Genomic DNA, 15,131 nt, shown 5'->3' on the forward strand with positions numbered 1-15,131 from the left:
TAAGATACAATACTCTATGCTAACAACCATACAGTGCAAAATATTTTGCCAACAGCTAATTTAGTTATATACTTTCTGATTTAAAGTTTACTTTCTTCGCCTTGTAAATCTCTTTACAATCATCTTCTGAGACCAACCAGTTGGTGTATACGAATATGTCGTTCTATGAATACAAAACAAACTAAGAATGAAATGTAATACTGAAATGTAAATTCTTTTGACTCAACACCGTTGTCGGTCAAGGGCCTACCTGCATCACTTGCTGGCTTGGCTTTCGGTGACTTTTGGATTACCGCCCATAGCAGGATAGTCAGTCCTTCGTGTGGCGGCACGGCCTATTTGGGGCTTGAACCCATGACAGGCATTTGTTAAATCGTACGAGTTGCCGACTGTACTACGAGACCGGCTATGGCAAAAGCAGTTTAAGTTAAATTCCAATACGTTTGCTTCCATCTTCCTTTCTCAATACCGGCAACAATGATTCACAATTGTCTCCATGCTAGTACCACCCCGTCGTCACCACTGTGTCAATCATGTTGCGTGAAGAGAACTTCCGACAGTGCATGCTAGTCTTAAGTGAAAATTGCACTAAAAAGAGCAGCATTTCATCGTGCTTAGTAGTACGGAAACGGCATGTCTACGGTCGTCTACTGAATACCCTCCACTAAAAAGTCTATTCGAACCGTTCGTATTAAAGACCCTTAAATCAACACACACATATCCACACATATACAAACTGTCCTGGTGTGGTTCGCCAGTTTTTCCTGCTTAGCCAACCGGAAGCTATTTCAAAAAGCGGGAGTTGGTGGGGGGGGGGGCTGCCGCACACGGACCTGCAACGGGTCAGCTGCACGAACGAGTTGCGAATGTGAAAAGTTCGCAAGTCAATTCGTTGAAAAGAACCCATTCGGGTTGAGCTGGCGAAGCCCCCCCCCCCACACACACACACACACACACACACACACACATACACACAAAGAAGAGAAAAGATTGTGGTGACATTTCTGTGCGGACTAATGTCGACAAACGGGCGGCTTATGGGTTGCTTGCTAAAAGCCTCGTGATAGTAAGGAGTTGGTTATACCGAAAGAAAAACATCGAACAGAAGAAGCAATGCACATTTGTAGGAATTGGACGAGCAAACAAAAACTGAAAAAGGGCTTGCAAGAAAATAAAACCACATCACCATCTACTGATTTCCTGTTTTTGCTTGCCCAGAAGAATATGGTTTGTTTATGCGAATGAGTTCCGTCCCGGAGCAGAGCTCGTCTGCGTGTCTCCGACGCATGGGACGGGTTGTGTGTGCCTTTCTTTATGGAAGTAGCAAAATCCATAAAGCCGGAACGGACACACAACACCGAAAGGCGGGAGTTTCACGATCGAATTGAGATGGAATTCTGTGAAAAAAATTAGGTCACCTGCCAAAAAACAGGACCATTTACATACATACCAACGCTGGGCAGTTTCGCATCGGGGTGCATTAAAGACACATTTGTATCAAAAACTTCGGACGCTTCTAAAAAGCCACACACTGCCATCGACTGTTCTACGACTGGTCGTCGTGAGGTACGGTTTGGTCGGTTGCGTGTTTGGACTTTGTTTCATGGCGGACACGCTCCGAACGCTCCGAGCAATATCCCTGTGTTTAAGTAATTTTTAACCTTGTTAAACTTTTTAAACCACAAACATCCTGCTGTAGCTCTCTGGCCACACAATTTCCTCGCCTTCTCTCTTCATCTCTCTTTCTCTCTCTCTCTCTCTCTCTCTCTCTCTCCATCTCACTCTACGACATCTTTCACCTTCCTTCGCCTTTCGGTCGGCTGGTTGGATTTGTTTATGATGGAAGTTTGTTGCTGTTTTGTTTTGCCTGTTTCCGATTCTCTGCTCTGCTTTTAATTTGATGACTTCTGCATTCTGGTCGAACGCAGAAACGCTGGAATAAATTATTCGACCATCATATGCTGGTCAAGTCCCAACGAACTCATGCCCGAGAAACGATTCATTGACTGTGCGCGGGCGGTGCGGTTAAGCGCTTTGGGGTTGTTTTTGGGGAGGATGTTTTTTTGAATTGTTTCTGCCACTGCGGTAAGGGATGAACGGATATGGCTGATAGATGTGTTTGGGTTTAAAAAATGTACCAGACTGGCAATCCGCCTCTGGTGGGAATGTTCTAGAGCCTTTTTAAAATGAATCGATTTAATTCGCTTTTAGTAGTATTAGAAAACTTTTTTAAAAACTTTTTAAGTAGTATTGAAATTTAATTAAAATACCTGCTTTTCGCCGTGAAGTTTGACTCTTCAAATGTTCTTTATAATATATCAAGTGTAGACATTTTTGTATAAAATACAATTTCGATACAGTTGTTCTGCTCCTTCCAAATACTTGAGGAATTAGAAGGTTGGTGTCTTCTTGCATGAATGCCGTAGACACACCGAACACTATTAAAGCCACTAATGGACTGAACCCTCCTAACGTCAGTTGTGGCATCTTCGTATCAAACTTTGTACCGAGTGTTATTGCAGGAAACGGACAACCCGCACGCCATGCTCATCCAGCCCCAAAGTGTTGCAGTGTGTGACTGTGTGACCTGGCGTCCCTTGCGTGCCTGAATGTCAACTGTCCAAAAGTCATCTGTTGCCCTCGCCAATCGCCACATCGTCGCACGCTTCTTGCGCATCATGTGCTGTATTCTGTGGTCATGTTCAAAGCGTGTATACGGACAGGTCATTCATTGTTTTCAACGATTTAAAGCGTTTGCAGCACGAGCTACACTCACAACAGACGACGGAGAAAGAGAAACCCGGCAACTCGCTGGCCGGCCGTTCGAGCCTTGGTGTCGCGGTATCGTACGACACCTGCTGACCTGCTGCTGGTCAACGTACGAATCGGGACGTTGTTAACCCAACAAATTAAACCATTCCACGTGATCGAACGCAGCCAGCGAAAGGTCATGCCGAGCTTTAGGCTTGATTGTGCACAGCGCAATCGTGCGAAGTGTGTGGGAAAGGATGCACGTCGCGAAACGAAAACAAACGCGTAATCAGCAACGGTTCGAGCGGTGGTGCAGCGCGATTGTTGAGTGTTTCAAATTGGCGTGTTAATTTAATTCAAGAGAGCGGTGTATGCATCGCTTTTTTAATTTTATTTACATACTGTTACTACTGTGCTATGCGAGAACACGTTTGACGGAGTATTTGTTCATTTACATTTCATCCCATCGACAGCAACTGCCGGAAACGTAAAGTTATTCTGCCAATTTACAAGACGTATCATGTACGAAATTTGCTTGAATACAAACACCAGAGCACCGAAAAAAAAAAACTATACAACACGTTCGTCTGGCGTACACGGCAAGGCGCAGGATAATGAAGCAATTTCCTTTGACACTATTTTACGACATAATTGAACTTTTGGAAAGTTAATTACGCATCCATGGCCATGTCATGGCAACGGGTGGCAATTTGGCCACTGTTACCCGGACTGTCGTACCACGCTTCGATAGTGCTAGTGGAACGTGTTACGCCTTTTGGTGAGTTAATTTTGCCTTATTTTCTAAATCATCCTAACGCCAGGGAGTTAACCAGAGCTCAGTGCGTGTGACCAGCGCTCAATCCATCAAACTAATTGATGCTTTCATTTGATATTGTTTAACTATTGATACATTCGACGGAGCTCGTTGTTCGAAAGTGGTTTTGAGGTACCGTATGTTCACCGTACACCAACGATGGAAGATGATTGAGGTTTACGATGAAATAATCATAACCCTTCCCGCAGTGCACCGTACACTGTTTACTTTGGCTGAATTGTAGTCCATAACGGAAGGTATAATTATGCTGAAAGCACCCCAATTTTTTCCCGCGTTGTCGTGCTGTTGGGTATTGAGGAAAGAGTTGAACGTTTATTTGTCTAAATTATAAAACTACCCCTGAATTTGTACTAATTGGAAGAATCAACCCATCCCAATCCATAAGGTGGATCGAAATTTGTCATACGGGTGGATTATTCTTCCACTTTCTCCCTGCAAACAACTTTGGTTACGATGAAATATTTAGTACAACGTTGGTGTAGTCTACGAGTATTGAAACATTGCAAGCTCTGTAGTGGTGGTGCGAGACACGCCTGCTCAATTATTCAAGCTCGCATACCCATTAGAGTTATTGAAATCGGGTCCTACGCCGTTCGTATAATCCGTTGGGGTCACAGTGAAAATGGACCGCTAATAATAGGTCCAAAGAAAAATGTTTATCAAACAAGTTCAATTAAACGTATCTCTTGATTGAATGGTTTCTTTCGATAACAACATTCAAATTCCATTGTGTGTTTGTGTGTTTGTGTGTGTGTGAGAGAGATAGAGATAGAGAGAGAGAGAGAGAGAGAGAGAGAGAAAGAGAGAGAGAGACAGAAAGAGATAGAGTGTGTGAATGTGCGTGTTTTCCATTTTTAGAAATACGTTTCTAACGCCCTACCGAGCAATCAATACAAACAGCAAGGCTTTCCCTTGTTCTGAGAGCTCCCAGAAATCAATGTTATCCATCTCCTAACAAAAACTCCCCATTGTGTGCACTGTGTAACCTTCACATCGTGGGGTTTGGTGAGCGTCTATTGTGGCATTGAAAGTTTCGTTAAAAACACTTAAACCGTGCCTTGACCATCGAGCGGCAAATCGGCAATCGATTGCTTCCTTCACTACTCGCAAGACGCTGTGCCTCAGGGTTGCACCGGGGCGAATGCAGCCCCGAAGTGCCGGCAAGCAGACAGTAGGTCAGCATTCGATTTCACACAGGCCAACCTGCACGATGACCTGCATTGACTGATGTCGATTTTACTAAGCGTAATCGGGACCCAGTGCAGGGGGAGGTCTTACTCTGACGCGTACAACCTTTCGACAAACACAACCAATGCTGCAGCCATAATTCAGCTAGCGGAACAGTTGGATACCTTCGAAGTTGGGTGCTTCAGGGAGAGGAGGAAGACAAGGAGGAAGAGGCAGGAGTGGGCATCAATTGATTCGACCTTACAGTGTTGCCGACCGCAGCAACCCGCGTGTACTCTATTATTTAACGATTATTTCCGTCGGAAGGATTGTCTGATTGCTTTTGTGTTATTATTTTTTCAGCAGAGATTTTCTTTCGGATTTTTGTCCGTGGTACTAGCAAGCGGGAAGTACAAGACACGAAAGGCAACAAAGCCAACGCATATTCTACTTGCCGGGTCCGGGCCTATTATTAGCTGTCGCAAGCATTTTGGACGTGCCGTTGAAGCATGCAGATACACCGTAGCCGGCTGTATTATACAGGTTGATTGTAAAAAGCTGGTTGCAATGACTGTTTTGTTCAGGGAAAAGAAAGTAAGCTTACAAGCAGATTTCATTCCGAAATAATAAAAAAAGGAAGTGATAGTAATATTTAACATCGATGGCTTAAAATATCAACACTATTGAATAATTCACCTCTACCCCCAATATCTCTGTGACGGACGATTCCCAGCATGCAGCGTGGTTGGAGTTTTCCACACCGAGTGAAATACTTAAACTTTTATACCGATTATACACGCTCCCGGCGCGCTGAACGGCACCACGCTCTTCAATATGTATTTTAACACAGGCAAGCGCAGGATAAAAATCGTACCAAGCACTTCCCTTCCAGAAAAAGGAGATCAAAGGGCAAAGGGTGCTCGCGTCCAATGGGTAGGAGCGTTTATTTATATTTAATAGTGGTTCTAATTTAATATTCACATTGCGTGCCCAAAGCTTCGGCATCGCTAGCGGTGGGCAGATATGGTCACTCGTTCAGGGTAAGCTTAGGCTGGATGTGACAAAAACACCCTCAGCTCCACCCCCGTGGTTACCGTGTGGTTCTACCGAAAGCGGGAGAGATTCGATCCAGTGGTGGTGAGCATCGACATGTTTCCATTATTGATCAGTGAACCGGTTGACTCCGGTTCTACTGACGTCAGGGAGGGGAAAAAAATGCCCGAAAAGGTAAGGGAAGCTAGCAAATTGACTAAAAAAACAGTGTAAATCTGGTCTGGGCGTTGGACATTAACAACGATTTCCTAGCCTTTTCAAGCTGAAGGAATGACTGAAGCGGCCTAATTGTGCTAGTCTTACAATTCTGCTAAACACTATGTTCCTACGGGAAAAGCAACATTCTCGGCCGAATGCTTGAAACAGCCACGATCGAACCAACTTCAAGGCAGTGCGCTTTGTAACGAACTTCAAACAAACGTATTTATTGCTATTTTAGAGTGCGTTGCGCGCAAAAATAAACTGTCCTCCAATCGCGCCGTCTCTTGCGAACGTTTTTTTATGGGCCTTTTTGAGTTCTGTGGCTTTGGTTTATTTCCCCGCTTCTTCTAAACCTCCTGCCTCAGCGGCACGAGTACGGTTATAGCTATAGGTTTTTTGTTTTGTGTTTCATTGTTTTATTTATTTTTTGGTGTTCTGTTTTTTTTCCTTACCCCGTTTGATGAGTACCTAACACTACCTGTTAGAGCTTGACAAACATCTGCTAGCGAGAACGGTTCAGAGCAGCGTAACTTTCGTCATCATCAAAATCAACCAACTCTCCCGAGGCCAAAGCAATCTCGTTGTTTTATTTTTTGTATGCTTCTCTTCTCTCGTTGACAACTGTTTGGATTGTGCTGGGTGGTAGAGGGAAAGATCTAAAAGGTTGCAAATTGCGTTTCGGGCTACACCAGCCTTGCACAAGCACTATGGGAACGAATGGGCGAGTGTAATTAAATTAACCCGACACAGACGCGCATTCGTCGTTCGTCTGCATTCACTTCGGACATCCGAAGCAGTCCAATCAACTGTCAAATGGTTTGAAATTTGATTAAAGATAACATCAACCGTGCACGTATGGAAGAGTGTACCCCTTTGCCTCGGAATGGTTATCACTGAGCGATGTTTTTGCATTGGGATATAACTTATTGTTGTCTTTTTCTTTCCTCGTTTCTCCATAATATTGATATTGAAAAAATAGCATTTAAAGCCTTTGTTGGATTATTCATCATTGGAAGAGCATCGCGTTGTGTCTATTCCCTTACTTTCGATTGTTACCTATATTTGATTGGTTTATCTTAAGCACTCTCGCACCGTACAATAGCTGCATCACAAGAAACCTTTCTCGTTCCTTCAGAATATTTTGTTTAAATATTTTAGGTTTAAACAAAATTGTCTTACCAATTTAATTGATTTAATAAATGGACAACTGAAAACTCCCGCAAAATAGACAACCCAAATGCAACACCATAACAAGAAGAACGCTAAATACGTTAATGATAATAATGATCCCGAAGCACCTATAAAATATCGTAAAATCCCACTGAATACCCTTTTCTATCGTTTCTATACCGAGATATGTACATGATGTCTAGCGTAGTGCAAGAGTAACTATTGAACCAAGACCCGATGATAACCATTATTTGCGTTAAACTGTACGGTAGAAATTGAATAGTAAACATTGTATGGTCGATGCAGTTCACCCGTAGACGAGTTGTTTTAGAACCATTAGTTACACCGTGTAAGCTGAGTACTGTGAGAACTGGATGCAACTGTTGATCTTCATTCGTTACCATTTATGATAAACCCTTAAGGCTTCCTGTACCTTTAAGGAAATACCCGAACACAAACACAGCAGGTAAACTCACAGTATCCCACTGATCATTTTACACAAAATCCACAAACAATGCTCGCTATGGGAACAAGATGGCCCCAGTCCTATGGAATATCATTTAACATAATGTTAGTTTAATTTAGTACGTAACCGCTTTGAACGCGAACGGACACATTCCAACAAGATCATACAATTAATCCTTGATAGCAATCACTGAAAAGAGAGATAGAGAGAGAGCGAGAGAGGGTTCGGTAAAGAGCGCGATGAAACATACAACCTACACGATTAAATCATTGAACCGTGTGTTAACTTTCGCTAGAACGTACCAAAAAAACAAGCAAAGTAAGCGACGCTAAAAGGAAAAGCGAGCGAAATTGGCCTTAAAACATAAATCGAACGAATATTGAAAAACTCGAACCATTGTGACGGTGACATTTTTTGCATGGTATATGCGTTTGTTTATGTAAAATTTAAAAAATAAAAAACTGTACTATTCTATAGATGGTTAGGGCAGTCATGCAAATGCAAAAGACAATTCTTCCCATAGGCACATGCGCGCGTGAGTGGACGCGACTTACTATGCACAGGTGATTTGTAGAAAAATAAACTTGTGCAGTTTGGGTAGATGAAGTTTGCGAACCAAATAACAAAACCATTTCTAACCCGAAAAAAAACAATTGCACTGCAACACCCTTACAGGTGTATTTTTACAGTGTTCTTCTTGTTTGTGTCGCCGTCCACGGGTGGCCACAACACACTCCACATTCGGCAGCGGGCCGATGATGGCCCGTTTTGTCGGGAAGTTTATAAGCAATTGGCAACACCCACGAGGTGAAACACCCAGCGTAAGAAACAGTAACACAACCAAACAAGCGATATGAGGATAGAAATCATTACAGGGGGAAATATTTTCAAATGTTTTAAAATTGGTAAAACGAATGCGCAACGGAGAGCAGCAGCAGCAGCAACAATGAAACAATTTCATTATATAAACTAACAACAGTAACAGAAGAAAAAACATACAACAACAAAATAAAAGCGATTTTGCATGGAATGCAAAAACTAAAACGCAAGAAAATATGTTTGTGATCGTGATCGAAACAAGAAAATAAATGAAATGGAGAAACAAGAAAGGGCAAAAAAACCGTAAAAAAGACTAGTAAGACGTACATGTAATTGTAGCTCTTCTGTGCTCGGTAAATCATGAAGCAAACCCCAAATAAAAACGGTATCGAGTGGTACCGCAAGCACGACTGCCGATAGATGAGTAGCGCGAAGGGAAAACATAGTACCCAAAGACACATAGAAAGGAGAAAATAAAATAAAATACACCACTCGAACATTGGAAACCGTACGCAGGGGGGAAAACAATCTTCCGCAACAATAGGACCGAGGGGTGTGCGAGAAGTAACATGTCAAATGTTAGTAGCAAAACAGCAAACCAGGCAACATACGGCTGTACGCGTCATTTCTTGTTACACCTTTTTCCCTCACCACCACCACCACCACATTCCTCTTTCCTCCTCATCTTCCTTTTCCGCATCCTTTGCCGTCCTCTGTCACAAATGCCAGAAACGTTTCAAGAGCGAAAACAAAAACAATCTCTTATGATGAGTGGCTCAAAGCTCGTCAGTTTTTTTTAGTAGATAAGCGAAGAAAGTAAACAAAAGAAAACTATGTGCAATCTACCAACATAGATGCTACCGTTGAAGCAAACACATACATGATACGTGATATATGTTGTTGATCGTCAGTAGATACCAAACATAAGCAGACGGTTGAAATTGGAAGCGCACTGTTAGAGTAGCGGCAACAAAAAGACAAGAAGAAAAAAAAACAAAAAAAAACAATAAACTAAACCTTAAGCGGTGCGCCGTCAAGCAGAGGAAAGAAACAATTTACTATAAAATAAGTGCATGTGTATAAAGGAAAATAAACACTAGAACGAACAAATCAAACGTATGTATCGGTAGTAGATGAGTAGTGCAAAACATTATCACAATTAACCCAGTCTAGGTGGAGCATTATTGTCCCACCCCTGTCCAAACCCAAAGCCATGGGTCAAGCGGTCAGGCTAGTCAAAGCCAAACGAGGCAAACCAAAACGTGAACCAAACTCGTTAGTGCTGAACAAAGCAGGCGAGTAGCGCCATCAACTACAGCAACCGTAGCCGTAATACACACGCCGACTAGAAAAAGAAAACTCGTTCCCCTACAACCATCTCCATAGTTACCATTATGCGTCAAGGTCATTCTTTGGGGAATGCATTGAACTTTATCCCCCACCCATTCTCCTTTTCCTCCTCTTCCTCCTCCACATAACGTATTAGATAATATTCACTGTGAGCCAAGATGTACGATGAAGGTGTAGCTAAACTATATAATATACATAAATATGAAACACCCCGGAACCCATGATGCAGTGTAGGAAAAAAACACCCCTAACTCTCCCCATTCTCTCCGCGTGCATTATTGCCTAGCCCGGGAAGAGAAAGGTAAAATTCGGTAAAATAGAGAAGAACGTGGGACGTTGGGTGCGATAAGCTGCCTTTCCCGGTGCAGCATTCACTGCAGTCGTTTGCGTCGGTGTATCGTTATGACCTAATAACCGTTGCAATGTGTTGCAACATACTACACGGGGAGCATGGTGCGACAGTGTGACCATATGGTTTTTAGTCGATAAGTTAGGAAAACACATTTTTTTCGCTCTTTTGTAAAAAAAACTACAGCAACTACAACAACAACACAACCAAACATTAAAAAAGCCCCAAAACAACCACCATGTTGTGGAGTTTACCGATCGAACGAATTACAGGATGGGGATAGCGATAGTTAGACAGGTGGTGGAATGTTCTACCACCAGAATGAAAGGATGGTCACAACATAGTGGGGAAGAGTGTGAGAGAAAGATGTAGAAAAGGGCAGGTGTGATTGATCACAAAGTTTGCGTAGGGGCGAACAAAAATCAGAACACGTATTTATAAATCAATTGACCGGAAATCGGTGGGCGGTGAAGGTGCTGGGACAAGGAAAAGTATAGAAATGAAGCAAATAATAAAAACAAAATACCGATAAAAATGGATTTACCTGGGTGTGTATGTGTGTGGTTTGAGTATAAAATCTAACGCTGTAACTGAATGTATCCGAACAATCGTAACTTTTTTTTTGCAAACGTTTAGTGACAGGTAAGTGTAATAAACATACATACAGCTTTAGGTCATTGTTTCATTTACACAGCTGTGAGATTCTTTGCCATAGGCAGTGGTGGATATAATATGTTGCCTAAGTATTCAATATAATATATGATGTTTTTCGTTTTTATGCGGTAGATTAGAGTTCCAAAGTTTAAATCTCCTGCTTGTGTAATATATGCCGCTAACATTGGTTTATAGTTTATATATTTCAAGTAAATTAATAATTATTCATAAAATTATATTATTTTACTTAATAGCAGTTATTTACACAACACGCAAACAATTCCAATTCAGTTTTTTGGTTTCAAAACAATAAAACCCTAGAAAATACTGAGTACGCCGGATTCAAACTTGATAACGACTGTTTCATACTTTACAACATCCGAATAGAGTTGACTGCGTCCAATTGAGGGTTTACGACGCCAAAGTCACACTTGACGAAAACCGATAACTAGTTTATAATCGAACAAGCCAATATCGAATTGGCTATGAAAACTCTGTAAAACGATTGTACGTGGTCCAACCCGATTGGACAGCCTAACAGAACTTTACTGTCTGGATCCGGTACCGTATGAATGAAATAGTCAACTCGTCGGTAACTGGTGAGCTTATATTTATTGCAATATAAGGAGCTGATCGCTAAGTTAATGTTTGTCGTTGCAATGGCTACCAATTTGCACTTCATCACATTAAAGCGACCTAAAATATTACGATTCTTCACCATCTTTCTCTACAATGCCTTCAAGGTTCAGGATTGCTTAAGATTGGAGCAAGGTCCATGTACCAAGGACGATTTAAATTAACATTTAATAATTCAAGAAATAACGAATGTTGAGCAAACCTATAAAATGTTATGCGTGAACAAATATTGCGTGTGATTGACAGTAATCATACAAATCGCATGCTGTTAAACTTGGCCAGAATTGAAGAGTTCCCGATCTAAATTCTCTTGGGTCTGCATAGTCGAATCAATCTTCCACGTTTTATTTGAAACCGCAATATGGAGTATTGATATCTCCAATGATTGATTGATTTCTCTTTTCCATGTTATTCAATGTACGTTTTATACTTATTATTTCTGATTTTCAATGTAATATCTTCCGCCAATACCAAACAAGGAGACATTACGTGATGTTTTACCAGCCAAGGAAGAACATTTTCATTTGAACATCAATACGCTCGCAATGTATTAATGAAAAGAAAGAATGTAAATTAGTTTCGTGCATCTACTTCAGCATTCTTTTCAACCCAAAATAAAATACCCTACATTTATCTCCCAAGCTGTGCGAAACAAAAACCTACAACATAGACATGACGCTGACACAAGTCAAGGGACGCTGTGTGCGTACAAGCTTCTCTTCGGACTAAAAGAAGAATTGCTATTGTAATTGTATATGTAGGAAAGGAATGTTGGCTTTCCCAATTGGAATGGCTTAACGATTGGACAGAAACTGAACTCATTATCCCCCCCCCCCCTCCCCCATCCCCCCCCCCCCCGTACGATACACGAATATCACATACGCGCGTACACATTCAGCAGCATAATGCTGATTGATGATCTCGAAAACGGCACGAAGTCGTGTACTCGCTTTTATGTTAACTTCCCTGCCGGTGGGGATTAATATTTTGCAAGTTTTTTTTTTTTTTGCAACGTCCAGCTGCGTCCGGTGCCGTTTGTTAGTCTGACAATTCCGATGAAACCGTCTCCTTCGTTGCTTTAGAAACAATTGCCGCAATCAATCTTATTATGTGCCATTTAGTATATCCTTTATTTTCGGTACGTTTCGGCCCTACCGAGGAGCTGACGAGGGAAATTATGAGAAATTATTACGAAACCAACTCAGTATTAGCAGTACCGTTAACGAGCGAACAACTCACAGTCATACGGCAAGGTATGACAAATTACGGTGAAAGAAAGTCACAAGTATGGAAGTAATTAAAAAGCATAAAACCATATCGTTGCATCCGTCAGGGCGATAAGTTCGTTGTGATAAAAGCTAATTACAAACGATGTATCTTATTTGGGTTATCTTTGGTGGGACGTACTATTATTAATTAAATTACACAGCGGAGAGATAAGGCAATAAATGCAACAGTGCAGAAGATTCTGGCTTTGTTTCGGTACTATATAATTTATTATTATTATTATTTATTTAATCTTCAACGGGCCGTATGGCCTAATTAAGATGTAACAGTTCAATTGAAAAAAAAATACATAGCAAAAATAAGATTTGCATCGCAATTCACTGCGGCCACGGCAAAAGCCGGAGGCGTTCCTTGAAGCACTGAGTTGAGATGTCGAAGTCGAAGCAATCCGAGACAGCCGACATGCGGAACATAGGGTCAGACCGACCAGCACTGGAACGGGGTTGAGCGAGCCGTAGAGTTTCTCTAGACCTAAGTGTTCGGGATGGTGCATAGATATCGACTCGATGCAACAAAGGCGATGAGTCGATAGAGCCATTTAGCAATCCAGCGATGAAAGAGCACTGTGCATTGCGTCTTCTAACCGAAAGAGGTTCAAGGCCTAGAAGACGACACCGCGCAGCATACGGAGGAAGATTATTGCGATCCTGCCAGGGAAGTAGGCGTAGGGCATATCTCGTGAGCTTACGTTGAATCGCCTCAAGTCGAGCAATTGAAGAAGCGGTAGTTGGGCTCCAGACTACGCACGAATATTCCAGAACCGAACGAACGATGCAGTTGTACACAGCTTTGATGCACATGGGGTTGCGGAATTCATTAGTTGTCCGGATAACCACGCCAAGTAATTGATTTCCTCTGGCTACAACGTCATCGATATGCTGTTTAAAGTTCAAACTAGAGTCAAGCAGAACGCCCAGAACTTTGGCATGATTCTGTCGATTAACTGCAGTGCCGTCCATGAAGTAGGTCCCAGTCACTGGGCTCCTGCATCGACTAAAAGACACACAGTAGCATTTCTCGATGCGGATAGTCAGTCCATTACGCTTGCACCACGAACAGAAAATTTCGATGCAGTCTTGCAGGAATGTACAATCACCTGTGTTGCGAATAGTCGCAAAAATTTTTGCGTCGTCGGCAAACAGACTGATACTGTCGGGAGGTAAAGCGAGTGTAACATCGTTGATAAACAATATGAAGAGAAGCGGGCCAATATTGCTTCTTTGTGGCACAAAGGCACAACCCGAGCTGCTGACTATTTCTTTGGACATGTGCTTATCAATTTTCACGATGTATGTGCGATTAATTAGGTAAGACTTAAGCCACTGTACGAGCGAGCTGGGAACTCCTAGCTTATCGAGTTTAGCGAGAAGAATTGCATGCGGAAGAGAGTCGAATGCTGCTTCAGATCTGTATAAATTGCATCGACTTGAGCTCCGGTATCAATTTGACTAGTGCAATAGGTTACAAATTCAACCAGGTTCGTGGTAGTCGACTTTTTTGGCACGAATCCATGTTGATACAGGCTTAGGTAGCTGCGGCATGCATGTAGCAGATGTTTGTATATCACTAGTTCAAACACCTTGACAATGGCACACAAAGATGTAATACCCCGGTAGTTGATGGCATCTGTCCTAACGCCCTTTTTGTAAATAGGAACCATCCAAGATTTCCTCCATGTTTTGGGGAAGTAGCCATTGGCTAGCGATGCATTGAACAATTTTGCAAGGATAGGTGCTACTGTCATTTGACAGCGTTTCAGCACGGTAGAAGGAATTCCGTCGGGTCCAGGAGCGAAGGAAGGCTTTAGTTGCGCTAGGGCAGATAAAACGATCTCACTGTCGATGAAAGGAGTGCTCATATTAATTGCGCCAGCCGGAGTGTTGACGAGAGCAGCATCAATGGTATCGGTATCATTCATGGCCGGTGAAAAGCAATCTGCGAAGCGATCCGCGAAGAGATTGCACATTTCATTAGTGTTGGCACTTGTTGCTCCTTTGTACGTAATGGATTTCGGTGTATGCGTGGATTTTGTTTTGCTGTTGTAGAAGCGCCAAAACGAGTCAAGCCACCTGCAGAGGTTACGTTGGATTTTACTCAAATATCTGCGATATCTAAACCTGTTAAAGCTGCAGTATAAAGAATGCGTGTTAAAGTAGATCGAGCGAGATCTTTGGCAGCGGCGCGTTTGCTAGTGACGATAAGCAGCTCTTTTTACACGTTTGAGTCGTTTGAGTGTGCGGTCCGCCCAGGGGGGGTTAGGTTTAGGACGCTGAACTGGGACGCATACAACAAAGGCTTGCAGCATGAAGGACGAGAATGAACATACTGCTTCGTCAAGTGAAATAAAATTGGAACAATGAAAGCTATTGTTAAACATTGATATCATGTCGTTC

This window comes from Anopheles merus, chromosome 2R (genome assembly GCF_017562075.2).
Source record: "Anopheles merus strain MAF chromosome 2R, AmerM5.1, whole genome shotgun sequence".
Taxonomy (NCBI): domain Eukaryota; kingdom Metazoa; phylum Arthropoda; class Insecta; order Diptera; family Culicidae; genus Anopheles; species Anopheles merus.